The sequence below is a fragment of the Serinus canaria genome, chromosome Z (assembly GCF_022539315.1).
Source record: "Serinus canaria isolate serCan28SL12 chromosome Z, serCan2020, whole genome shotgun sequence".
Lineage (NCBI taxonomy): Eukaryota > Metazoa > Chordata > Aves > Passeriformes > Fringillidae > Serinus > Serinus canaria.
In genome coordinates, this window is record NC_066343.1 from 6,719,698 (window position 1) to 6,745,690 (window position 25,993).

The 25,993-nt window shown below is 40.9% G+C and overlaps 1 long non-coding RNA gene across 1 annotated transcript; it reads right to left on the reverse strand.

Annotated features, from left to right (window-relative positions):
• Positions 1 to 19,722: 19,722 nt before the first annotated feature.
• On the reverse strand, positions 19,723 to 23,158 carry LOC108963323 (uncharacterized). Its single transcript, XR_001992019.3, has 3 exons — positions 22,946 to 23,158; positions 22,676 to 22,768; positions 19,723 to 20,024 (listed from the first exon to the last, which is right to left on the reverse strand). It is a non-coding gene; the product is annotated as an uncharacterized LOC108963323 (long non-coding RNA).
• Positions 23,159 to 25,993: the final 2,835 nt, after the last annotated feature.

Here is a 25,993-nt window from a genome sequence, read left to right on the forward strand (position 1 = left end):
GGAGATTTCCACGTGCCTTGAAAAAGAATGGCAGTGAAGGGACAATTTCAGCATTATTCTCCTACCTTATTATACATTACTCAAGCCAGCTGACTGGGAGTTTTTTTGTCACAAAATCAAACTAATAATTTTCCTGGTCTCCTATCTCTACCACCAGTTCTAGGCCACTTCCTCTTACTTTTTACCCCTCTGGTCTTTCTGTGTTTCTTCAGCCCAAAGAAAAGCATTTTAAAGACATCAAAGGAACCAAATCTGATAAAAGTGCACTATGAGGTGTCTTCAGCTTTTATGAGAACTGACAGAAAAATATTGATGGAAGCTGTCAGAGGGGAAAATTTAACTTTCAAATCTCATTTTTGATCCCCAGACAGCATGCTTACTTTCCACAGAAAACTTTGTATTTTTTCCCTGAGAATGTAATACTTTTAGGAGAAAAGATAATTTAGAAGAAAAACTGTCCAATGACAGCTGAATAGGAGACATTTCATGTTGGTTTCCCTCTACCAAAATGCATGAAAGCAGCGTTTTCTGGATTCCTTGGCCTGGAATTGCATCTAGACTCCACTGAAAATTAGAATGTCAAGGAAACCCAAATTCTTATGAATGTTTCTGTAGGCATGTTTCAGGACATTTGGATTTTTGAGAAATCAAACAAGCAAGTAACAACAAAAAAATCCAAACCCAAATATTTTTATTCAGATTATTTTCAATGCCTTTGGTGTTATGCTATTGGGAATTTCCTTTTGGGGCATGAAACATGGAGCATCAGACATCTCAATCCCCCTGGAAACCCTCATCTCTGAGAGGGTAAAAATCATTGATACACCCATGGGTATGGCATATCCAATATCTGATTTGCAGAGAGGTGAAGGCTGGCTTCTCACTGCTTCTGCTTTGCCCTCTGAAAGCCAGCAGGATGAAAAAAGTGAGTTAGTTTTGTACTCCTGTAAACAAACAGCCCTTGCACCACCAGCTTTGTGTGCTAATTTCCATTTGTGCTGCACACGGCTGGGGATTGCCACACATTAGGGCTACAGTAATTACTAACTGTAATTAGCTTGTCTGGGGGTTCAGGCCTTCCTTCCTGGAACTGGGAGTGACTCTCCCTTCAGCTGGAATCCGAGCTGGAAGTCCCAGACCTTTTTGTCACATCAGCTGCTGCTCCAAGCCACCGCTGCCTCTTCTCTAACCCCTGGTGCCCCCTTGCACTCCCCTGCACCACAAAGACTCAAAAATCTCTTCAGGATGTGGCTGAATTCTGCTGGAACACTTGAAAAATGCCAGCAAGAAACATCTGGAGGTTTATTTTTTTTCTCTTTCTCCCCTGCTCTGCAGAAATCAAGAACCTCCTCTGCCTTCCCTCTCCTGTCTCACCCAGCTGGCAAAGATTTAGAGGGAGAATTTTAGAGAGGGAGAATTTTAGAGGGAGAATTTTCCAGAGGAGTTTCAGGAATACCTGTGATGATTTTTCTGCCTCTCACTCTTGGAGCAGAGACTCTACAAGGGGTTTTCCCAGCCAGCCTCTCCACAAGTGCTGCCCAAAGGTTTGAAGGGAGCCCCACTCCCAGCTTATGGCTGGTCTGCAAATACCAGGACAGGTTTTGTGGGCATGTTTCAGTCCCTCCCAAAATCTCTGCCTCTCCAAAGACACCAGGCTGTCATTGGGCAGCTTTTCTTTTCTTCTTAATTGTCTTTTCTCCTAAAAGTATTGAATTCTCAGGAAAAAAAATGCAGAGTTTTCTGTGGAAAGTAATCCTGCCAGGTTTGTGGTGAGACTCAGGCCACCAGACTTGCATTATAAATGTAGTTATGTAAGCAGGCAAAGCATTGTTGATGTTCAACCAGTAGTAGGTAGCAGGAGAGGGGAAAAATGTCTTGTGTTGCTGAACAACTTTTAGGTTACTCAGCTCAAAAGAGTCATCTATGAAATTAACATATTCTTCCATGATTTCGAGAGAAATTTTTTCAGAAATTAAATTATGCCAGGAGATGGCTGGTTTAAAAATGTAAACCAAAAGGGGACCACGACCCTCTGCAGAAATTAAATCACATGGCAGCTGAGCTGCTGACCCATTTGCAGAAGAAAGTTGTCATCCTAGGTTGAGAACACTTGGAGATGAAACTTCTGTGCTTTCAGAGCTTATTAGTGGCAGTCTGGTTCCCCAAAAATCTTTATAAGTATAAGGCTGTCTGAATTTCATTTTTTCTTAGCCAGGCAATTAAAAAGATATTTTATCAACTAATATTATCAGATATTTTTGTCCCTTGTTATCATTGTTATGAAAGTTTCTTCACCACCAGAAATGTGGTATCTTTTAAGAATTTGTATTCTTGTCCACCTGCTGGAAAGACAAAGTGCCTAGTGCCTTTTTGATGTTCCATTAACTAAATGCACCCAAATTTAGGGGTATCCTCTCTGACATCAACTTTATTTCCTAACAATTGTGGATTAGGGCAAAATCATGAAGTGAAAGCACACTTTCCACCCCTCTCAGGCCCATATTTGCAACACTCAACCAATGTTACTTCTGCAGATTTGATTTTTCTTCAAAATCTTAGGGCTGAAATTTTGTTTGATTTCTGATAATCTGGAAAAGGTAGGCATGATAATAAAAAATATTTCAGGGCTGCTACCCCAAATGAAGAGCTACAGACAATATCTGCTCAGTTGCTCCTCATTTCGTATGGCAGGTAGGAATTCATTGTTTGCATGCTGCCCTGAGGTCTCTTAAAAAAGGGGTTCATAATTGGAGTTTACAACTCTTCATTTGAGCTTCACCTGCTCACCAATGAACACAGGAGTTTATATTGTTAAAAGATAATAGTTTTTTTTTTAGCTTTTTTAGATATTCCCAGCAGGGTGGAAAACACTGGCATCTACTGAGAGAAATTTCAGGGAGGGAATGGAGAAACTCACATAGGATGGTTTATAAATATGGTCCCTGAGATCTGAAATTCAGTTTAGGCAGTTCCTAAGCCCCGAACCCCAGACACACTGGAAGAGCAGAGCACCCATAGGGTTTTGCAGTGGCTCTGATATTCTTTATTCACACTGTCATTCTTCTGAAGCCACTTTTCCTTGAGATCTGGGTTTGCACTTCTGATTCTGGAGAATTCAAATGTATTTCTGTATGGCCAGAAAAAAAAAATAATAAAACAAACTACTCCAATTACAGAATTTCTTCTTCCTTTTGAAGTTATGTGCCAAATCCCTCCTTTTGAGTCACAGCCACTGAATCTATTTTGAGCTAAGAGTGTTACTACACAAGGTTTTACAAGTGACTGCACTGGATGCTGCCCAGGGAGCCGGGTCCTGCTTGTTTCCACAGAAAGCACAAGGAAAACTTTGGCTGGATTGCATTACCTTAAATCAACACAAGGCTGTGGCTAATTGTTTTGGGACATTAGATCCGTGGTATCACACAGCAGGAGCTCAGTGATTCCCATGGGCACAGCACCCTGTAGCCACTGGAAGGGCTGGAGACTTGGCAGGTGACACACTGTCCTCTGCTGCACTAGGCGTGGAAACAAATACTTTGCCACGCAGAGGACAAACCAGAAATTGTGCAACAGCAATTAACTAAATCCTGCCTTCAGAGGAACCCGTAGACACACCTTGCTCTCTGCCACGAGATCAAAGGGCTGCAGAAATGTGTTTGCCAAGGCCTCTCGGGAGCGTTATCCCCGGATCACCTGGAATGTGAGTGACACGGCAGAGGTGTTGCCCTTGCTGGCACCTCCGTGCTCGCACCTGAGATGTCGTGCAGCTCACATTTGTGTCTTTAGAGAAATTAATTAAGCAGCCTTAGAGAGCAACGGGAGCAAGCTGCTGTTTCCCAGTGGATTCAGGACTGAGCAGAACCACAGCACTTCGTGTTATCTCAACAGTTCTCCTGTCGCTTCATTATTCTCTTCACTGTCTCTCAAATTTAGTTCGCATTCACTGACCCGCCTTTGTTTGTTTGTTTTGAATCACAGAAGCATTCACCAAGTCCTTGGCTAGGCAGATATTCTTTGTGTCTCAAGACACAGCTGCCTTTTCAAAGATTCCCAGCTGTTTGCCAAGCACAGGGGTCTGCACTGTGCAAATTTTTATGTGTGCTCCAAACGTAAAGGAATCAGCTTCTGATGTGCAGCAGTTACAGAATAAAAACACGGGAAACAGCACCTCTAGCAGAACAATGAGAAAAAAAATACTCCTAAGATTTTACAGGATTTTACTTAAATATGTGTTTTATCCCTCTGCAGATTTTATCAGCATTACACACTGAGAACACTAAGCACGTTGTCAAAAGACAATGAGGGTGGTAGGAGGCTTTTCTAATAATTCTAAGGAAAACAATTTTAATTGTCATTTCAGGCTCTAGGTGTCCATAATCAACCTTTATTGATACACTGGAATGAATGGTTCTGTTGTGTTGTACCCTTTGGTCATGTTCATCTGTTTAAAACTCCTTTTGCAAGCAGGAGTGGCCAATAGCATCATTTTCTTACCTGTCACTTTTATTCCCTTATTTTTCCTTTCACTTGTCCACAGATGCATCCAGACTGTTCCAGTCGCTGTCTTTCCCCTCTTGCACAGGTGTGGAAGAGTCCCACACTGCCAGCTGCTGCTTCCCATTCCTGAGGGGAATCGATGGTGTTGCTGGAAATGCCAGTGGACAGAAAAAAAAAAAAGTGATAAAATCCTCTAAATTCCCTACAATTCTCTCTTGCTTCGGCAAAACCTTGAATGGAAAATGCTATCGTGCTTTCTCTTCTGCCTGTGCTTGCCTCCAGGAGGGAGATCCTTACCTTCTTAAAATATGCTTTCACAAATATCAGCAAATCAGAGATTTATCCACAGTCAATCTGCAACTTCCCATGTAGTACCAAGTGGCTCACTCGCCCGTGACATTCCAAGAACTAATTATTTCAGGAGTTAAGGTGCTAAACCAGATAATTGCCTTGTTGAAGTGTAAATTGAACAAAGCCACTCTACAATTGCCGTGATGACCAAGGCAGATGGTCACTTTTAGAAAGGGAAAGTGACACCGACAGAATCAATAAAATAAAATAAAATAAAATAAAATAAAATAAAATAAAATAAAATAAAATAAAATAAAATAAAATAAAATAAAATCGAGTGACTTCTGATTGTGTGCTGATAAGAAACGGGACTCAGGATTCCTTAGGACAGATTCACCAAGAGATACCAAACCCCTGCAAATTTTGATAAGACAAGAACATCTGAAAATACTCCGCATGGTTTCAGCACAGGTTTTTATAATTGTACAACAAAACTTTGCACTCTTGTAAATCAAAACCCTGATCCTTGCTAATGTCTCATTCAGTGAAGCCTTTACCACCAGGATTTAAAGTGTTCATGGCTCTCACTCTCAGACAGTGGCCTAAAAGGGGATTTTTGTTGTTTTGTTGTTTTGTTTTCAGATGTGTGAGACACAGAACTAAGGGCAACAGCACAACGACGCCAAAAACTGCCTGCAAAAATGTCTGTTCACTGAGCTTTGAGTAAAATTAGGAAGACAACTGTGATCCAACAGTTATTCTGCCATTCGTCTTTCCCCTTCCTATTCCTGCCTTCGTGATATTCCATCCTTTGATGTGAGTGCATTTTCCAGCAGATCAAGCAAGATTTGGCTTAAAACCAATGCAATTTAACAGGGGGAGAAAACTGAATTAAGGTCAACCAGCATGAGAAGGCTTTAATGAAGTTTGAATGTGAAGTTAGTAGCCTGAACCTTGATTAATCCCTCCTATTTTGGAGAAAAAGAATAGATAAGTAAGAATTAAAAAAAAAAAAAAAAAAAAAAAAGAAAGGCAGCTAAAACCAAACAAAAAACCCCACAACCAAACCAAACTAAAACAGAGATTGCTCATGAGAAACAACACAAGCACAGTGAAAAAGAAAGAGCCATCCCTGAGAACAGAGCTAATTTGGGTAAAGAGATCACATTTTAGAGTCCTTTTGCATGGAAGATACTGACCTTAACTTGTGCAAAGCCCTACCTGAAGGTGCTATCTGCCCTGCATTTACCTTAATCTTCACCTTAATTAATCCCCATCACTAGCAGAAGGTATAATCTGTTCAATTAAAAAAATAAAGGAATAAACAAGGAAGGAAGGAAGGACGGAAGGAATGAAGTGAGGAAGGAAGGAAGGAAGGAAGGACAGGCACGGAAGGCAAGGTACGGAGGACAGTACAGAACTAGATAAGATAAGGAGTACAGTGAAGACAAGGTAAGTAATCAGATGAAGCCTGATCCCCCTGCCCTCCAGCCCTCCCGACCTCCCTCCCAGCCATCACCATCGCCCGCCCTCCCATACAGCTCCATCAAGCACGAAAGAACACAAACGCAAAGCACGAAAGAAAGAACACAAAGAAAACCCACACCACAAAACTAACAACATTTTTAAAGGATCAGGCCTTTTTGCAAGCAAATAAGGCTACCTTGTTTCATTGCTGTAACTTTTCCTCAAAATGCATTTGGCTTTTTTAATTCTTCCAAGGTCAGGGAAGGGGCCAGATGATTTGCTTTGCTTCCAGTGCAGCAAAGGAAACAGATGTGTCAGTGAACAGAAAATGGGATGCCTTCAAGTGTGCCAGACAACTGAGATACATCCATTAATATATGTATTTTATAAATGAGGACACAGGCAGGGAAGCTGCTGAAAACTCAGTAATTTGCTTTAGGTTTTCTGCTGCCACTCAGAGCAGCATTTCCAGGCATTTCTGTGAGCAGCATGGCCTTTACAGGGGCTCAGGACAAGAGTTACAGCTCTGTCAGGTTGTTAATTCAGGTCAAATGGGACTGTAATTTTATTTTCTTGTCTATTTCCTCCAAAGACAAATGATACTTTTACCAAAAAAAACAAGAGAGAGAAACTGCAAAAATACACCACACACACACACACACACACAAAAAATAAAAATCTAATGTTAGGTTATTTCTTAAAAGGAACTGTCCATAGCAGCTTAAAAAGGATTTGTTGTATTTAGCAATTTCAAGTGTTAAGGAATGTGCAGCAGAAGGTAGGGTAGAATGGAAATGAAGTCTGTATCTTGTTCTATAGTTTAGCCCCTAAGTACCCAAGGAATTTTTTCCTCAAATATCTGCAATTTTGGTCAATCTTGAAGTGCTTCCTGAATTTAATATTTCACCTGACTCACCAAACTTGCTCAGGAAAGGGCTGCTTTAGTTACTGTTTTCTTTAATATGTTTATATTTAGCCAAGGCTAAAGTTTGAAACATGAAGTCCCTTGGAGATTTCTACACCTTTGGAAGAGTAACCTGCATTCCAGAACATCTCCAGTAATAATGCCAGGTTACAATGCTAGAAGTCTTAATTTCTGAAAGTCAAATTTATGTGAAACTCAAGTACATAAAACCATACAGGTTCATCTGGTCAGGGAAAAATTGTGCTAGTCATAAAAAGATGTTTAATTTTATAATGAAAGAATTGCCAAAACACCAGCTTACCTGAGTTCTAATATTGTTCTAGTAACATATAGAAATACAATACAATTTTTTTTTCAGCTGCATGGAAATGTATGAATGTATCTTCCACCATACTCACTGCATCAAAGAGTTTAACTCTTTTTTTTCCCATCTCAAATATAGCATTTTTTTTCAGTTGAAGTTTATCCTGTGTTTTGGAAAGTGAACTGTCCTTGAGGTGGAAATTCCAGGTGATGGAGATTACAGCTGGTTGGAAAAAAAAAATCCAATAGAAGAAATCTCAAATGAAATATCTGAGTTCAGATTTCTTCAGCTGAGATTGAGAAGAGAAAGTCTCAAATTATTGTATAACAGGAAGTTTCAACCAATCTTAAATACAACAGCATGGGGATTGGATGTTAAGCACCAAATCTTTAACTGATATTTTTAGGTGTTTTTTTTTTTTTTTTTACAAAAGAGGAATCATATTAGACAGATCTTTAAAGAAAGTTCAAGTGTGGGGAAAAGAACGAACATTTTCCAAATTCTTTCCACAAAGTTATAATCACTGCAAAAAGGCAAACTCTCACTGCAGAAAACCTTGTCATCTGTAAAAAACAAACAAACAAACAAACAAAAACCCTTTGACAGGTTGTTTTAGTAGTTAATTATTGCCATTTATAAATTACATTTAAATTTAATTTTCCATCACCAACTGCCACACAATCCTTCCCCTCTTTGCTTCAGGGTCAGGGAAACTCTTTTGTCAGGCCCTCCAGGTCCTGTTTCAGATTGTAACCAAATCATATTTAAGATTCTCTTGTTTTAGCAACCACAGTTCTAAATACAAACTTTTACCAGGGAAAAAATTTAAAAAAGTAGATTTCTCTCTTTAAAAGAGATTAAATGTGATTTTGAGAATTTTAGTCAAGGAATCAGTGAACAATTCACTGAGGTTCTTTTGGCACCATTTCTCTAAAATCTGTAGGTAATTATCTTCACTTTTAAACCAAGCACTTCTCTGTGTGGAGAATGCAATAATGTAATTCTTAATCTGCACTTAAAATATCTGTTTACACAGTCGCCAGAGTGACGGTGCCGTGCTTAGAAGATGAACTAAACCTTTCATTATCCCTAATAAAACATGAATCTGTTTAAATAAGAGCTATTGTGGTGTCTCACTGCTCTTTGGAAGGAAACAAAGGGAAAAAAAAAAAAAAGGTAAATTTTTTAAAGTAAGTTTGACAGGAAAAACATGTTCAGCAAAGAAGTGTCTCTCCTTTAAAGAGCTCAGATTCTGAACAGACTGCTACTAGTATTTGCAGATTTCATTTTCTGATGTTTCTCATTCTTCCATAAATATCAAAGGTGTCTCCTTTAAATATGATTTCAAGCTGGTTATGAGAAAAGCTTTGTCCCTTGCAACTCATGAGTTAGGGGAAAAACACACTTAATCAAACTGCTTCTGGTTTGTTTTTCTTTTTAACTCCTGTTTCATGCTGGGATTACAGGGGAGATAAAAAGTAGAATTCCTTCGTGCAGCATAATTCCTGTGCTTTATAGAAATAAAGAACTGTACTTGTTATAGAACTGGGGGAGCAAAAATCTTTTTCTTGGTTTTTGTGTGCAGCTTTACCTTGTTTATTAAACTACCTTTATTTTGGTCCATTTCTCTTGATTTTGCTCTTCTGAGCTGCTTCTCCTTCCATCCCATGGTGGGTGGGTGGGGTTGGGTGTAAGAGGAGGGCTGGTGACTTGCTGGTTTCTCAGGTACAGGATGGGAGAGCTCATGGAGGCTGCCTTGACATCCCCTGCCTCTGCCCCTGCCCTTGCCATGCTCTGAGAGCCCACACAAGAAGCAAAATCTATCAACAGCTCAGATTTAGCAGCCCAAGCCCTCTCCCTGCGGGATGCTGAGACCTGGCCATGCCAAATTCCTGCCCCTCACCCTCACCTGGGCAGGTGTATCTCCTGCACCGTGCCTTCTGCACCAAGCCTGCCAAAAGTGCACCACCAAACGAGTGTGGGCTGGCTTGATTTGGGGCAGGGTGATCACACATCCAGCTTACCTGGAATCAGGATGGGGAAGGTGCTGTGGTGGCCCAGTGGAACAGTGGACAAGGAAAAAAATGTGCATTGCCTGAGGTTCACAGGAAAAGTGAGAAGAGAAATGGTTCAGGGCAGGGTGCAAAAATGTCCAGTGGCAGTGCACACCAAGCACTCTGCTTTTCTGAGACATTTACTGCCCTGGCACATTACCTCACTGTCCTGCTGGAATTCAGCCTGGCCCCTTGGCACCTGGAGAGTCTGAGAGCACAGCCTGTCCCTGTGACAGCACCCAGGGAAGCACTGAGAGCCAAAATCCCATTTCCTCCCCTTCTGCAGGGTCTGTCACATGCCTTTCCCCCTCACCCCTGCTCTGGCTGCTGAAAGTGGTGATATCCCACAAACCTACTGTTGCTGTGCTGAATTTGCAGATTCCTGGGTTTGGATGTTGTCTTTTTTTATTTTTATTTTTTTTCCCCTCTGTCTCATTTGATTTATAGCTTTGCAGCACTGTTAGAACCCTCTCAGGCTGTGTTCTGGAGGACTCTGAACACATCTCTGGGGTCCCTCTCTCAGTTCTTTTGAAGGACAGCTCATGATAAGGCTGCAATGCCTTCTGCCTCTGATAGTCTCACCAGTTCTGGAAATGCACTTGTCCTTTCCCAGGAGGTCATTCACTATTGATCACGTAAATCAGGTAACAGATTTTCAATATCCAGGTAATAGATCAGATTCTGTCCTTTCTTGCTTTCTGCCTAAAAGAATTTATTGCTCAGCCGCTGAGGGCTGTACTCTATATTCCTCTATATATTTTTTTTTTTCTGGGAGCTCAACTATTCTAATACTATTCCAATTACCTGTGGCCTGGAAGAATTAATGTGTAGAACAGTAAATAATCATTAGTCAGGGAAGGAAATAGTTAATGCCTTGTGAATTTGTGGCAGGGCAAAGAACAAAAATGACCTTGGCAGTATGGCCAAGTGGCTGGAAGTAGATGGAAGTTTTGCAGACTGGTTTAGAAGTCACTTCAGGTTTTGCTCATCTCTTCTTTCTAGGCTTTTGATTTGGTTTTAGTACCTTTTGTTGGTGATTTAAAAAAAATAAATTATTTATTCTTTTTATTATATATACACTAATTTACACATTATACCTATCTGTTCATCTTCCTAAATCAAGTTTGAAAAACCTTTCTTCTTTCTTGAATGTGATCTTTCTTTAGGAAACTCTTCCTCCGTCAGGACGGCTTAGGCAGGATGGCAGGCCGGCCGGTTACTTCAATGTCCTTCTGATTATTCTTCTTCCTCCTTCCTGCCCTTCTTCCTTCCTTCCTTACTTCATTCCTTCCTGCCTCTTCCTTCCTTCATCTTCCTTCCTTCCTTCCGCCACTTCCTTCCGCCACTTCCTTCCGCCACTTCCTTCCGCCACTTCCTTCCGCCACTTCCTTCCTTCCTTCCGCCACTTCCTTCCGCCACTTCCTTCCTTCCCTGCAGAAAAAAGTTTTATTTTTTGTTTTCTTAATATTCTTTTACTTTTCATTCTCTTTCTTTCCTCTTTACTTCTCCCTTTCCTGTATTTTGTACACAATAGATCCCCAAAAAACCCAGCATATTTTCCAATAACTGCTAATAATTGCATATTTTATGTTGAGACAGTAGAAAAGGGATTAGTATGGATTGTAAACTTCAAAATACTGGTGATGATTTTTTTTCCTATATTTACTTACTCTAACTGATACTTACCTCCAGGAATGAGCACGAAGTAAGACACAAGTTTTCCCAACTGCAAAAAGACATTTTTGTCAACACATTTAAATTCTGTCCATGCTTGCATTCCTGAGAGCAGACATGAATTATTTTGTTTTCTTAGCTCCTCAAGAAAAAAATACATCCCAAAGTAAATCATGAATGACAGTGGCTAAGTGGGTTAAAAAAAGTGAAAAAAAAACCCATTAAGGATGTGAATAAAGAAATGTTTTATGCTAGGGGAAGCTGGGGAATGGAAGAGCCATCCAGGGTAAGAGCAGCTGTGCTGTGGTTTGAGCACTGATGAACTGCGTGGCATTTTTCAGTATACCACATCAGTTCTTCCTCTGAAATTCCCCTCCTGCTTCCAGGCCCTTACAGCTGGGGCAGGCATTAAACCTTCTAGAGAGAAGGAAATACAGGAAGGGGTGAGAAATGAAAGGACTGGCACACCCCTAACCCAATTTTTGCAAAGTGGATGTGTCTGACAATGTTCGCAGGGGTCCCAGGATGAGGGAAGTGATGAGAATCTTGACTTCATATTTCAGAAAGATTTATTATTTTATGATATATATTATATTAAAACTATGCTAAAATAATAGAAGAAATGATTTCATTAGAAGGTTTAGCTAGGAATAGAAAATGAATGAATAACAAAGGTTTGTCTCTGACCGAGACAGTCTGGGCAGCTGGGCTGGGATTGGCCATTAATTAGAAACACCCAGATGAGACCAATCACAGATCCACCTGGTGCATCATCCCACAGCAGCAGATAATCATTGTTTGCACTTTGTTCCTGAGTCCTCTCAGCTTCCCAGGAGGGAAAAATCCTCAGGAAAGGATTTTTCATAAAATATGTCGGTGACAGATGTGACCACACAGAAGATCCAGGTGATGTGGGGTCCTGGGGGAGCCCCACCCACAAACAACAGAATAGGAACACTGCAGAAAATCTTAGCTGCAGGTGGCAAAAGGGCTCTGCCCCCTTTGCTGCTCAGGGTTTTGTAACCCACTTAAAGAAACCCCCACAAAAACGCTGTAAATTTTGTAGGTCGTGTGGTGATATCCGAGAGCTGAGCATCCTCGTGAGAGCCTGACACAACCCAAACCCCAAACACTGGACTAAAAAAGGCTGGCCTGCAGCCTACAGAAATGAAATGCTAAGCACTTGACTTGAAATTGCACGCTGTGTCAGTCACAGGGTTAGGAAGAAAACACAGTTCATCAAATCCCAGCTGCCAAGAAAAAGAAATGCCCCCAAAAGAGACATAATAGATAGGGCAGGTCCATGCTGAAGAAGTTTCCCCCCCCCCCCAAAAAAAACCCTCTGTGATAATAATGCCTGAAAAATCTCCAGCTGTTTATGTGAAGCATGAAAAGTCTTCCTGAGAGGCCAGATAAAGTTCTCCACAGAACACTTGAAACTCCCTAAACCTGGCTGTTAGCAAGACCCCCGCTGGAAAATTGTGAGGGCTCCTAAACTGCCCTCGATTCTGCTCACCTCAGGGAGGTTTCATTTTAGGTGGAAAGCAATACAAATGTTCTCAACAATCCTCAGTAATCTTTTTGGACTTCCTAAGCTTTCTGCATAATTTTTTTTTTCCCCCCTGTGTTAAAAAAACAAAAAAAAAGAAAAAGAGTTCATGTAAAAACTGGCCAAAGGATACAGCTCAGTTGATGGACATTTTTAAGCTCCTACAAGGAGCAGCTTTGGAGAAATTCCTGCAGCTGCAAGGGACCATGGTGTGTGTTTTAATCAGGATTGTGATAAACTGGTTTTCCTCTGGAGTGATGGAGAAGTTTCACGTGCCATCTTAGCCTAAAGGCTGTGGTGCTTGAAAGAGGGGAAGAAAGAAAAAAAAAAAGAACTGTATAAGGAGGCCCACGACAGGTTTGGAGCTTGGAAAGTTTTTTGTTTAGGAGTTTGTGTTCTGCACAGACCCAGGGGTAAAATGTGAGTCTGTCTTAAAGACATTTTTCCATCCTCAGAAGTCTGGGTGCATCCAGCTTGAAAGTGACACATTAACCTGGGTGCACTGGAATTTACTGTGAGCAAAAGTGCTCTAAATTCTAAATTCTGTGCTCTGTTTCAACATTGCTAATTTATTCTCAGTGCTGGTTTGACTGAGGCTGTGAAGAAGTTTATAAATAGGCATTAACAGTCACCCAAAAAGTTAAAAAAATAAAATAAAATAAAATAAAAGAAAAGAAACGAGGAAACTAAACTAAACTAAAATATATAAACTAAACGAAAAATATATAGAAAAGAAAATAAAAGAAAAGAAATAAAGATAAAACTAAACGAAACTAAAAAATATATAAAATAAAATAAAATAAAATAAAATAAAATAAAATAAAATAAAATAAAATAAAATAAAATGTGTCTACATTTATGTACATATATTTGCATTCATATTTAGCAATACATATATCTACACTTACATTCCTGAGCCTTCCTGTCCTTGACCCATTGTTTGTTCTTCTTCAAACCATGTTATGGGAAGATGAAAAGAAATTTTCAGCCTGAGAAATTACAGAAAGCTTAAAAATATATTTGTATTCTGTAAAAAATCCCATCCTTCCAAGGTTTCACTGATGAACACAGAAAATTTACACCTTGTGCTCTGAGGTTGCAGCTGCCTTCACTGAATTTTTCCCACTGTGTGCACAGAAAGCATATGCACTTTTATTCAAAATATTATTTGGCTTTAAAAGTATTCCAGATTATATCCTTGCCATCCCACAATATCCTTTGGGAGGATAATAAAGTGCCCTAAAAAAGTTTTTTTTTTTTTTAAATTATCAAGATCTAACGTCACCACAAAAGTTATATATTACAGCATTTCTATGCAGAGAGGGACAAGTGAGTAATATTTAGATAAGACAAAAGTAGTGTTTTGAATTAAATAGATTACCACATATATTTTAAATTATTTATTTATTTATTTATTTATTTATTTATTTATTTATTTATTTAATTTGTTTATTTATTTTATATACATCTATACATAAAGTCAGACACACACATATATATACATACACATATGTATCTATGCATATATATATATATAAAAATATATACATATAACAAAACAAAACCCCCAATGAGTAAAATACAGTACAAAAGAATGAGTTATTTCTTGTAATTATTTAGATTCACCTCAGTATGGTGGTGAAGGATTCACCTTCATGCTGGTGAAAAAAATGATTTACCACAGCTGTGCTTTTGAAGGGCTCCTGTGCCTGCAAAAACGAACCTGAAATTTCCCAGGGAAAAGCCTCCCTTTGCAAGGTTGCACCACTTTTATTTTGGTTACAGCTGAAAAAGCCAAGAACTGTGGCCCTGGCATGAAAACACCTTCCCATATCCCTGTAGGAGCCACCCAGCTCAGGGCTGGCTATCACTTGAAAGGCAAAACTGAGCTGACTTTTCCTTCCTTCTCATGGGCTCTGCCTTGCCTGTTCTTGCCAGGGGCTCGGGGAGGCTCCACTCAGCTTGGCTCCTGTTCTGCACTGTTGCACTCACCCAGCAGAAAGAGGCACCACAGCCATTAAATCCCTGAATCACTCCCTGGCTGGATGTGGGCAGGGACACACCGAGCAGGTGCTGACAGACCTGAGCCCATCCTGCCTGCCTCCCTCTTCATTCCAGCCTGGGTGAAAGCCAGGCCCAGTCTAGGAACTATTTTGTAGCATTTTTTTATTATTATTTCATTTATTTTTTTCTGCGGGTAATGGGCACTGCCTGCAGGTTTTGACAGAGAAAATTGTCATAGGGTCAAAATATTCTCCAGGCATTAGACAAAGCCAGTTGGGGCATCTTCTGAGCTTAAACTAAGACAGGACAGAGGTGCTTCCAAATGCCAGGAATTCCTGACAGCCCCTCTGGAGCTCCACAGCTCCTGCCGTTTCTCTGTGCATCACACAAACCATAGTGCAAAATCTCATTTGGTCAGGCTTGTGGCATCCAGAAGTGCCCTGAAAGCTGCTGGGGCTTTGTGGTTTTGAACTCTCAGGAGGCAGCATCTCCCTGACAGCTCCCAGTGTCCCATTTCTTAGGAGACACTTTTGGGAAGGGTACTTTGGTTTGCAGGTGACGCACGGGTTGTCCTAAAAGCAAACCCGGATGCTTTGCAGCCTGAAAGTGTAAAAATTTTTAAATTTTTAAAAATGGGGTAATAATTTTTTTAATTAAACAGGGTGGTAATGCGTCATTAGAGAATTCCTGGCTGTCCCCTGAGCCTGCTGGGGTGTGGTGAGGGGAGGCAAAGGCACCTAATTGTGAAACACAGTGACAGTCCTGCCTCTTGTGTTATTTATTGTGCTGTCCATCATAATTTATTCCTTTGTTTTCTCTCTGTCCCACTGGAAAATGGCAGAAAATACAAACCAGAAGGAAAAGGAGATTGCTCCCTTATTTGACCACCCACACATGTATTCAGTTTTCCTTATTAAAGGAGTAGTTTTTATATCCAAGAGCAAGAGGGAAAACCCCATGGTTTTTAAGCAGCTTGACATGAAGGAGGAAGCTTACCTCTGACTCCAGTAATTAAACTTTAAAATATTATCCATTTTAACTGCACTATGTGTCAGGTGTTTGGGTTATGGCCCTTCTACACCTTATGCATTGAGCTGTTTCATAAAGTGGAAATCACACATCTCCAAGTACATTTAAATTCACTTGTTGCTGTCACACAGTGCTTGCTCATGCTGCAGGGGAAAAAACCCAAAAAACTTGTATTTTGTGTAAAATTCAAGCATTTATGTGAAGGAGTATGGGTTAGTTTAGATGTGCATGGGATGAAATGGGATAAAATTCCTTTATCAACGCCAGGTTGCAGGAGGTAAAGGAGGAGTGTTAGAGGCACCAGGCTTTTTCTGATCCCAAACCAAGGCAGGGGTTTCACTGGGCACCACAGAATGAAGATTTCCTCTCTGTCCTGCCTCTGCTTTGTTCCAGCAGCGGATTCTGCAGCATTTATATTTTCCAGGGTGGGGATATGACCCCAGGTGTGGGGCATTATTGGAGATGGGCACATGCAAAACACTCTCAGAGGAGTGCCAGAGGAAATTCACAGGGCCAAGAGTTCCAGGCTGAGCCAGGTCAGGTGGAGCTCATAAGCTCAGGGTGACCTGAGATGTGCAGTTAGCTCGGAGATCTGCACTATGAAAAGCTGTGAAAACTGTGAAGAAATGCTGCCTTCCCTTTTTTTTCTTTTCTTTTTTTTTTTTCCCCCAGTGATCTGACTGTAAATCATTGCAGGAAGTTCATCTATAGCATGTCTGTCTGCTGCTGTGAAAGACAGGAGCTTTTCTAAAAACATTATGTTGACAAGCATGAAATTCTTGCCTTTTTTTTTTTTTTCTGCTTTAGTTTATGTATTCAAACATATTTGTGCATATGATTAGCTGTTTATTTGTGTGGGTCACTGTGACTAGGAAAGTGGCTTTCATGCATCTCCCTTGATTGCACACAAACAATTTTGGCTTAAATACACTGAAAAAAATCCAGAAAAATACGATGAAATATGGAATGTTTTTAGGAAAAAAATGTACCATTTCTAAATGACAAATTTTTGATTTTTTTCATGTGCAAGCTAGAAAGTAAAGAAAGAGTGAGGATCGACAAAGTTTTGAATTTGAAGATTTGAAAGGACTGTCACAAATCCACTGTGTGAGATGGTGGAGAGCTTTTCCTGCATATTTTCTCCAGCCTTCCATAAAAAAAAAGTGTCTGTGGGTGCTCATGAGCTTCCCTTCTCTGGAAAGCTATTCCAATATTTGTTCAAATAATGTTCAATTGCTTCCCCCCCCCCCCCCAAATTGTGTTTTCACTGCCTATTTTTTCATCAGTTCCATGTTTTTAACGATCTCACATGAAGGAAAATTCTCACAAATATCTGTTTGTCAGAGATTTAAGAGGCTGTAGCTGCTTGGACAGGCCTGTGCCTTTCCTAGTGCTCCTACACCCACCTGGGTCCATGCAACATCACAGAAATTCAATCTCAATAAAGTTGGCAATTGGCAACTTTAAAGTTGGCAATTCCAATAAAAAGAGCAAGCTCTCCAAATGTGTAAAATTTTTTTTAATTTATTTTTTTATTTTTAATTTTAAAATATTTTTTAATTGCCTGAACCTCCTTCTGTGATGTTCTTTTGGTTTTGGAATTGGATTTTTTATGGGATAACTTCTGTATGTGAGGCAGTGCCAGGACTGATGGAAGCAGGAGGAGACTCTGTCCCCTATTTTCACCTTTGCTTAGAAGAGATTTTGTGTTTCACAGGAGCAGCCAGACATGCCATAAGTGACCTTCCAGCACTGATTTACAGTGATAACACTGAACACTTCATGTTATAGTAGAACAGTCTGTGTAAAAATGATTAAATGATCTCCTATCATGTGTTGTCACAGATTAGCATACTGGGTTACTGTGACATTTTTGATGTTGTTGATTATTTTGAAAGATCCTAACACATAAAGATATCTGCAGAGCTGTGCTTCCTTCAAAGCTATTCCAGGATTGTACCTCAGTATCCCATTCAGTAAAAGCCTCGTGGTTCATGTCTCACCAATAATTGCATATTATTTATTGTGCCTCAGGATCAGCCTCAAAGACAAATCCTTAGAAATAATCTGTACTGGAAGGCTTGAGTGTACCTTGTATGGCAATAAAACCCAGGATTTTTATAAAAAACTCCCAACCCTCTTTTTGAAAACAGCACATGGGATGGTTTTTGCTTTCTGGGGAGGGAACCCCACTCTGCTGTGACCCAGAGAGCCTTGGCCCCTGCTTGCACAGGTTGTTCCTCTGCAAACCCATGTGTCAGAGGGATTTGACTTTCCCACCAGTGGGTGAAGCTCTTAGTCACCAGCCCAAACAAAAGGTGAGGCAGCACTCTGACATTTCTGAGAACAGGGGGGTTAATCTGCAGCTTGGAGGTAAATCCTTCTGCCAAGGCTTTCATTTTGTTCAGGTTCTGCCCCTTGGTGTGCTGTTGGTGCCTCTCCTGCCCACTCTTCAGGAGACAGAGAGTGCACTGCTATGCTCAGATAAATTAAAGCAGCACCAGCACTCCACAGGATTAGCCTTGGGAAAGAATGACTAAAGCCTGGCTTTGCTCCAAGAGCTCAAAGTGCTCCCCCTGCCTTGGAGATGCTGGCTTGTACCTGTGGCATGCCTGCAGCACAGGCTGCCTGTGTGTTTCTGAGCTGCAAAATGCCACACAGTGGGAATTCAACCCATTGTGGATTAAATTAAGATGCTGCAGGACCTGTCAGAAATGGTAATTTTCATATAATAGGGGTGAGTATGAACACACAGAGAGAAGAGGGGCACTGGGGTGTTAAGAATGTTCCCACACCTCAGTTAGCCTGTGTAGAGCATCTCCATCAGGCAGGGCTGGGGGATGTCAGAGTGGCCTGGAAGGCATTTGGTGTCTAACCTCACTCAATTGTTCTGTGGCCTCTCCAAAACGAGGAGATGCCATCTGACAGCACCAACTCACCTGATAGGGACTCAGGCCATCAACAGGCACCCAGAATTTAATTGAAGTCACTGATGTTTTAACGATTCTTTCTTCCAAACCCAGTTGCATCTGTCCCTTTTTCTCCAAGCAGATTCTAGGTCAAAGAGACACATCCATGAAATCTGTTTCCTTCCCTTCTCCTCTTAAAATCCCCTTGCACACAGGCTGCTGCACTTGGAGCATGCTTGTGTTCCTTTCCATGCAGTTTAATCCCCTTTCTGGCTGTGATCAAGAGCTGTCATCAAAATGCTCTCCTTCTCTCATGTTGGATTCAGGATTGTGTTTGCTGCTCTGAATTTGGGCTCAGACAGTGATGCACCAGAGAAAGCTCTGCTAAGTGAGAAATCCAGAGAGCAGCAGCAGCCTTCATTCAGGCTGTGGAAGAAACTGCCCCTCCAGGTTTTTCTCCATGGTGGTGGTCTGGGGAAAGGAAAAAAACTCTTAAGCGAAAGAATGGATAAATCAGGTGTTCACAGCTTAAAAGAAGTCTGAGGTCCTTCAGATGGAGAATGCAGGTAGGCTAAAGAGGAATGAAAAATGCAAACACAAACCCAAAAGACAGCAGAGAAAAGAAATTTCATGGCTCAACTCAATTAAAAAAAAAAAGAAGAAAAAAGGTGTTTACACAGGACATAGAAATTTGCCACATAAACCATCTTCAGGTATGCTCACCTCACAAGGATATCTGAACCCAAAAAGAGACTGTAAACAGGAAACAGGAGCCACAAAAAGTGTGTAAATGTTGTGTCAGTTTACCTGATCTCCTATTTCTTCTGTTGGTGAAATATGCAACCACACTGAGAAGCCTTTTAAAGCCATGAATCTTGACAAGTTTGTTCTGTAAACTCACAAAGCAGAAGCTCTAGGGCTCATGACACTGCTGGAGCAAGGAGATTGTGCATATCATGAAGAAGGGATTTTGAAGATGGAATTTCCTGGAAAAAGCATGCTGGAGTGGCAGGAAGGAGAGAAAACGGTGTCTTATGGCCTTTTTATTTTTCTTTATTTTATTTTTTTTTTTTATTATTATAAAATGAGACATTTCTGCCTCCAAGCATGCTGTTTGATCCAGGAGAAATTTCTTCCATCACAGATCCTATGCCCAGGCTGAGGCTGTGACTGTGGAACCTGATCTGAAGAGCTGACCTGTATTTTGGAGGGCATCAGCAAGGACAGACCTCACTCATCCAGAGGGAACTGCAGAAATCCCAGAGCTGTAAAAGCCTCCATCCAGGGTCCAGTGGCAGAAGTGGGGCTGGGATCTTTCTCACTGAGAAGAAATGCATGATACCTCACCACAGTGCCTGGCAAGACTTTGCTCCCTCTCTCTGCATCACTCTGAGAAGGCTTCTGATTAAAGAAAAAAAATGTAAACACCGCTCTTAAGCACCTCTCTTCTCCACTGTCCTGTGCATCCTACCTTATATATAAATATCTGTTATTAAATGTCTGTTCTTTTCATCTCATCATTTACTCTGAGACTGGCCTTTACCACCTGGAAAAAACCCCAAGCTGCCACATTCCTGCTTTTAGAACTCACAAGGAAAGAACAGGTTTAATCCACGAGAAAAACAATTTAAATACACATTTGAAAACAGACTCTGCAAGGCAGCCCCTGTTCCAGTCCAGGAAATTTTCACGTGGCTGCTTGTTCAGCACACAAAGAATAGGATCTCCCCATGCCTGTCTCTCAGCAGTATTAGGGCTGCTGGTCAGTCCTTGCACCCTTCCCCATCCAGAGCAGGGACTTCCATGGAAAGCTGAGCTGCAGCTTCACCTTCTAGAGGATGAAAGTTGAATTTGATGAACTGCCACAGTTCTTGAGCTCTGTGGCCTTTTGAGCTTACTCTAACCCCACAACTCTGGGGGGTTTAAGTCTGCTCCTCACCTCCCAGCCCACAGCTCCTTCCTTTCCCCCCCAAAATGTAGAAGTCCATTGATGACTTTGAGGATTAGCTGTGAAAACCAGCTTTTAGCAGGAAGCCCATTGCCCATCCTCAAGCCCCTCATTTTTCATAGCTTCCTGAATTACTTATAAGCATTTATTCTTCAAGCAGAGCACACAGCAGCTAAATAAGGGGAAGAATTGTCCTACTGGCTCTCAACATGATGTTCTGGAGTGACAGACTCACCCTTCTGACACTTGGGGCAGCTGAAAGCTTTCAGCTTTCACCCCTTTTCCTTGACTGTGCCAAGGAAAAGGGGTGAAAGAGAGGCAATGAGCTGTGGAAGGCAAAATCACATCCCAGGAAGGGGAATGTCCTCCTGCCTTTACAGTCCCCATGAATCATCATGTTTCCACTCTCCCTTCGCCTCCCTGGCTGAACTCAGGAGCCTTGGAGTCTGAAATTGTCTTGTTTGTCACAGGTGATGAAAACTCATTAAATTTGAGTTGAAATTCTGACTTTATCAGCTTTTTTTTTTTTTTTTTTTTTTCTATTATGACCTTGGGCATGTTCTGTAATTTTCACTTCTATCATGGCCATAAGGATTTCAGGATGGATTCATGCAGAGGTTTTGAATAGGTTCTTTGGCCCTGATTTTAGGGTGTACATTAAAATACACTGCCACAAAAGTGACAACAGAAGTACTCTGCTTTCTTTCCTGACTTATCAATTTTCCAGCTTTCTTTCCTCTGAGACTCACAGCATGAAGACTTAGGCAGAAAACAACCATCTGCCAAACTGGAATAGCTCAGTCCAGCAACCTGACCTGGTTCACAACATCACCAACAAAAAAAGCTTGCAGTGACACTGGAGTTTTGTTATTAAACATCCCATTTTAAACATGAAGAAAATCAGGTTTTGACCAGAAGAGGGCATTTGACTTCAAGACTTGGGCTCATGGCTGTGGGCTTCTCATCTTAAATAAAAGCTAACAAACAAACAAATCCATTCTACATTACTAAAAATTACTAAAAATTCCTACCATTAGTGGTTCCTACTGTGCTGTAACAAATTTAACAAGTTTAAACCTTTCCGTCAATGCTCCCCCGGAAGCCAGCAGAGAATGTGACAATGAAATGAAGAATTATTGATTCACCCTGAATTATTAATTCATTCCCTGAATTACCCACTTCCTACTTTCTAGCACCAAGATAAGCAGGAGCTTTACTAGACAACACTCAAGGAAAAGAATTACCTGCAAATGATCTTTTTTGTCCCAAGTTATGCAGAGCTTCTTGGTCTGAGCTGGTGCAGTTACTAATTTTTATTTCTTTTGTTGTAAAAATCTTTGAAGTTGTGAACACACAGGGGTTTAATGTAATATTAAAGCATGAAGTGGGGGATATTCACAGCCTTGTAGTGGTCTCTTATCCTTCTAAATCATAACAGCAATTAATAACAAGCACAAGACCCCAACTGTGTGGATGTGGCTTTCCACAGTGCTGGCAGTGAGCAGAGGAAAAGCACACTCACTGAAAATTGTGGACTTTTGAGGTCTTAACTTAAAGAAATGGGAGGTACCAAACAGGGGAAATGTTCCTCTGTAGCTGAAGGGTGAAGAGTGTGGGTAAATTACAGATTTGGGTGAAATTACAAATCCAAAGAAATTCTGGAGCTGCCAAAACTTTAGGTTTCATGATGTCACGTGGACTTTCCTGTTCTGCTTCTTCCTTGAAGACACTGAAATTCTCAGCTTGGTTACATTTTTTTTAAGGGAAACAAAGTCCCTTCCCTGGTTTTCAGTACCAATAAGCATACCAGCCTTACAAGAAGTTTGAAACTTGGTTTGTGTCCTATTGATGCAAACAAGAAACAAAAATATTTTTGATCCCTTCCAAAGTTTTAACATTCTCTTTGCTCAACTTGTACAAACTGGAATTGTCCCAGATAAAACTGGCAACAATAAAATCAAATAAATCTGCTCCCACTTCCCTCAGCAATGTATTTTCAATTTAAAGTTTTTATGAATACTTACGGCTCAGTTGTCCTTGACCTCAGCAAAAACTCCAATTTTGTGCCACTCCCAGAAGAAATTCCAGCCTTGAATGTGTTAGGATGTCCTGCATGGCTAAAACAGAGTCAGGTCAGCTGCAGCTCAGGCAGTGACAGCAAAAAGGAGATTAAGCCAAAAGCAGACCCAGGAGAGCAAAAAGGGGAACATGAAGGTGTTGGTTACATAAGAGTCTGGGGTCAGGTTTCTTGCAAAAATTTCTTTTCCAGATGGGTTTAGGACAAGCTGGGTTACCTTTCCAGGTGGTATCTGAAGCAGAGAAGTTGTGATTTCAGCATTTTGTATATTTTTCATCACATTTTTCTCTCGAGGTTGCTACAGATACTCACAAGGTGCCTGTGAATAATGGGAATTAAATGTTAGACACATGTTAGCATTGGGAAAACCAGCCCAGCAAGGACTGCACCAGCCCATTAAGGAGATCAGCACTCTGGTTTCAGTGTGACACAGAGAATTCCCTGACACCATGGACCAGCTCTGCCAAGTGCAGCTGGGTGGGTGGAGCTGGCAGCTGGAAACAGCTGGATCTGAAGCACTGCAGACAGTTTTGTAAATAAGGAAAATCCAATTACATGAGATGATGATGATGATGATGATGATGATGATGATGATGATGATGATGATGATGATGATGATGATGATGATGATGATGGTGATAGGACACTTTAAGCACTCCATCAATGTTGGATCTCCAGCTGGAGCTGGCATGCCTTCCCATTAAAAAAAAAAACACAACCAAAACAAAACAAAAATACCACTTGCTCAGTCACCAATGTCCAGAGGATGAGGAGGAGTCACCTGGAGAATTCTCTGTGGTTTGCCTCCTAAAAGGAGCCAAAGTCCATTCCTGTAGTGGCTTGCTCCTGGCCTAGGCTCCACTGCAGCAGCTCTGCCTCTAGCAAAATGAGCAGTACAAGCACCTGGGAATTTGTGGTACCCCTTGGAATAACAGGGAAATCACCTCACGTAGCAGATACAGCAGTGTGTTGGTTAGTCAGGACAACCAGTATTTGGGGAGTGCTGTTTTGGAATAATTGTGGGCAAACAGATTCCCCTTGCACACCACAGCACTGCTTCAGCCCTTGGCCATCGCCTTCATTATCAAGTGTTATCAACTATTTAATTATCAAGTATTTAACTTTTTTAAATTTATGGGTGGGATATGGAAACTCCATCACAGAGCACTAACAGAGGTATCAGCTACACCTTCAAATCCCTCACTGATTTTGGTTTTGATTTTTGAAGGCACCTGTGTTATGGCAACCACATAAAAGCCCAAAGACACCACATGAAATAATAATATAAAGCAGCCTCTGTCCTAAAATGGGCGTTATTTACTTAACTATGGAAGAACTAGAAACAAAACAAAAAACAGAGAACAGGGTAGTAAAAAAAAAAAAGAAAAATATCTCATAGAAGCATATGGCTCTTTGAAACTTTGAAAAAAGTGGCAAAGCACAATGCACATGATAGACACTTCCAAAATTATGAGGGATAAGGAAAAAGATGTCATCATGCTGGGATAATATTTTTTTCCTGTGCATTTCTTAAAGGTTCCTGGATGCTGGACAAATATCCTGAGAAATAAGAAATTTTTTGTTGATTTTACTAAGATTTCCGGCTTTATATATACTAGTAAAATTTTGGGTCAAAAACTTCTGGTAGCTATATCTGATAAACACAAAGAAGGAGGCTGCCCATGCAGTATAAATGAGCAGGGACATCCCTAATTTTCCTTTCTTTGGCTGCATACATTGTGAGAAAGATAAAGGAGGCAGAAAGCTCACCTTTCTGAAGTACAGGAAGAATGGTGAAAGGAATGCTGAAAGAAAGGCAGTAGAGAAAATGTTTTACCGTGGAGTTTTTATTTGTTCTTCCCAAATTTTTTTCCCTTTCTCAGGAACAACAAAAATGTAGGGAAAAGCAATTTGTACTTTCTGCACAGACTTCGTGTGTTTGAACTCCTCACACCCTCCAAAGAAGCTCCCCATGGACTGTGTGGCCAATATGAGAGGTTCCCCACTCCCAGGTCTGTAGGAGAAAATGTTCACTGGAATGTCTGAGCACTGAGGAAATGAGGTTTAGCTCCCTGACCACCACATCTACTCCACCTCCAGGGCTGAGGAAAGACCCTCTGCATCCTCAGAGTGAGTGATGGATGCACTATAATTATCCTCTCTGAGATCTCTTCTCTCAGCTGCTTTCTAGGTGGTGTCCTCCTGGTGTCTTCCAGGGATCACCACTCTCTTCCCACTGGGCTGGTGGGTCCTTTTTTGTTTGGCATGGGGCAGGCTGGGTGTTTACAGAACACAGCATGCCAACTTTTGGGGTTTTTTGTGTCCATGAGTGGTATAAATAGCCATTAAATGCCTCTCATAAGCCACAAGTGGCTCAGAGTAACCTCTTCAGTCAAAAACTTTGCTGCCTCTCACTCCAGAGTTACCTTTTCTGAAGCAGTATTTTTCAGCTGAAGGTGTCTGTCAGGCTGCCAGCAAGGCAGGACTGCAGAATCTAGGTGGAGCTGCAGCCAAAATACAAGTTTCAGTGGAATTTAAGCTGATTCAGGGCATGGCAGCAGTTGTGCTCCATGTCTTTTCTCCCAGGAAAACTCTTGGGTACATTACTGGGAGCACACAGCTGGATGGAAGTACAGTGGGTGGAAATGTTGCACTCTTTATTTCCAGAGAGGAAATTTCCAGTATCCCCCTCAGCACACGTGAGGTGTGAAATGTGAGACTCTGATGCCCTGACACAAATCCAGGCTGGTCCTCAAAGAAGGAAGGAGCAAGAGAAACAAATAAATCAAAATTCCACAAATGTTTTGAGTGGCAGATCTACCCAGCTCAAATTACCTCCCATTATTGTAATTCAATACAGAATTAAAAAAAACAAAACAAAAACAAAAACAACAACAAAAAACAACAACAAAAAAACCCAAAAAAACCCCACCAAACCAACAAAACCAACAACAACAAAACCCCTTAAAGAAAAAAAGAAAACATCAACAAGAAAAAAACCACATATCTAGGTCTATTTTACACACTTTATTTACAGTTATGGTGCTTTCAGAGCTTGGCCATGTCTGTGATGGATCTAAACAAGCATTCATGTGCTTTTGCAAATAATTAAACTGAGCTCTGGAAATGTAAAGGGTCAGGGGGAGTTTTCAAGCTGTAGGTAATTATCTCCAAAACACACAGTCATCTTCAACTTTCCTTAATGTGTTTGAGTCTACTAACAAGTCCTGTTTATTTCTTCCTTCAACATTTGGGCTTCACTTTG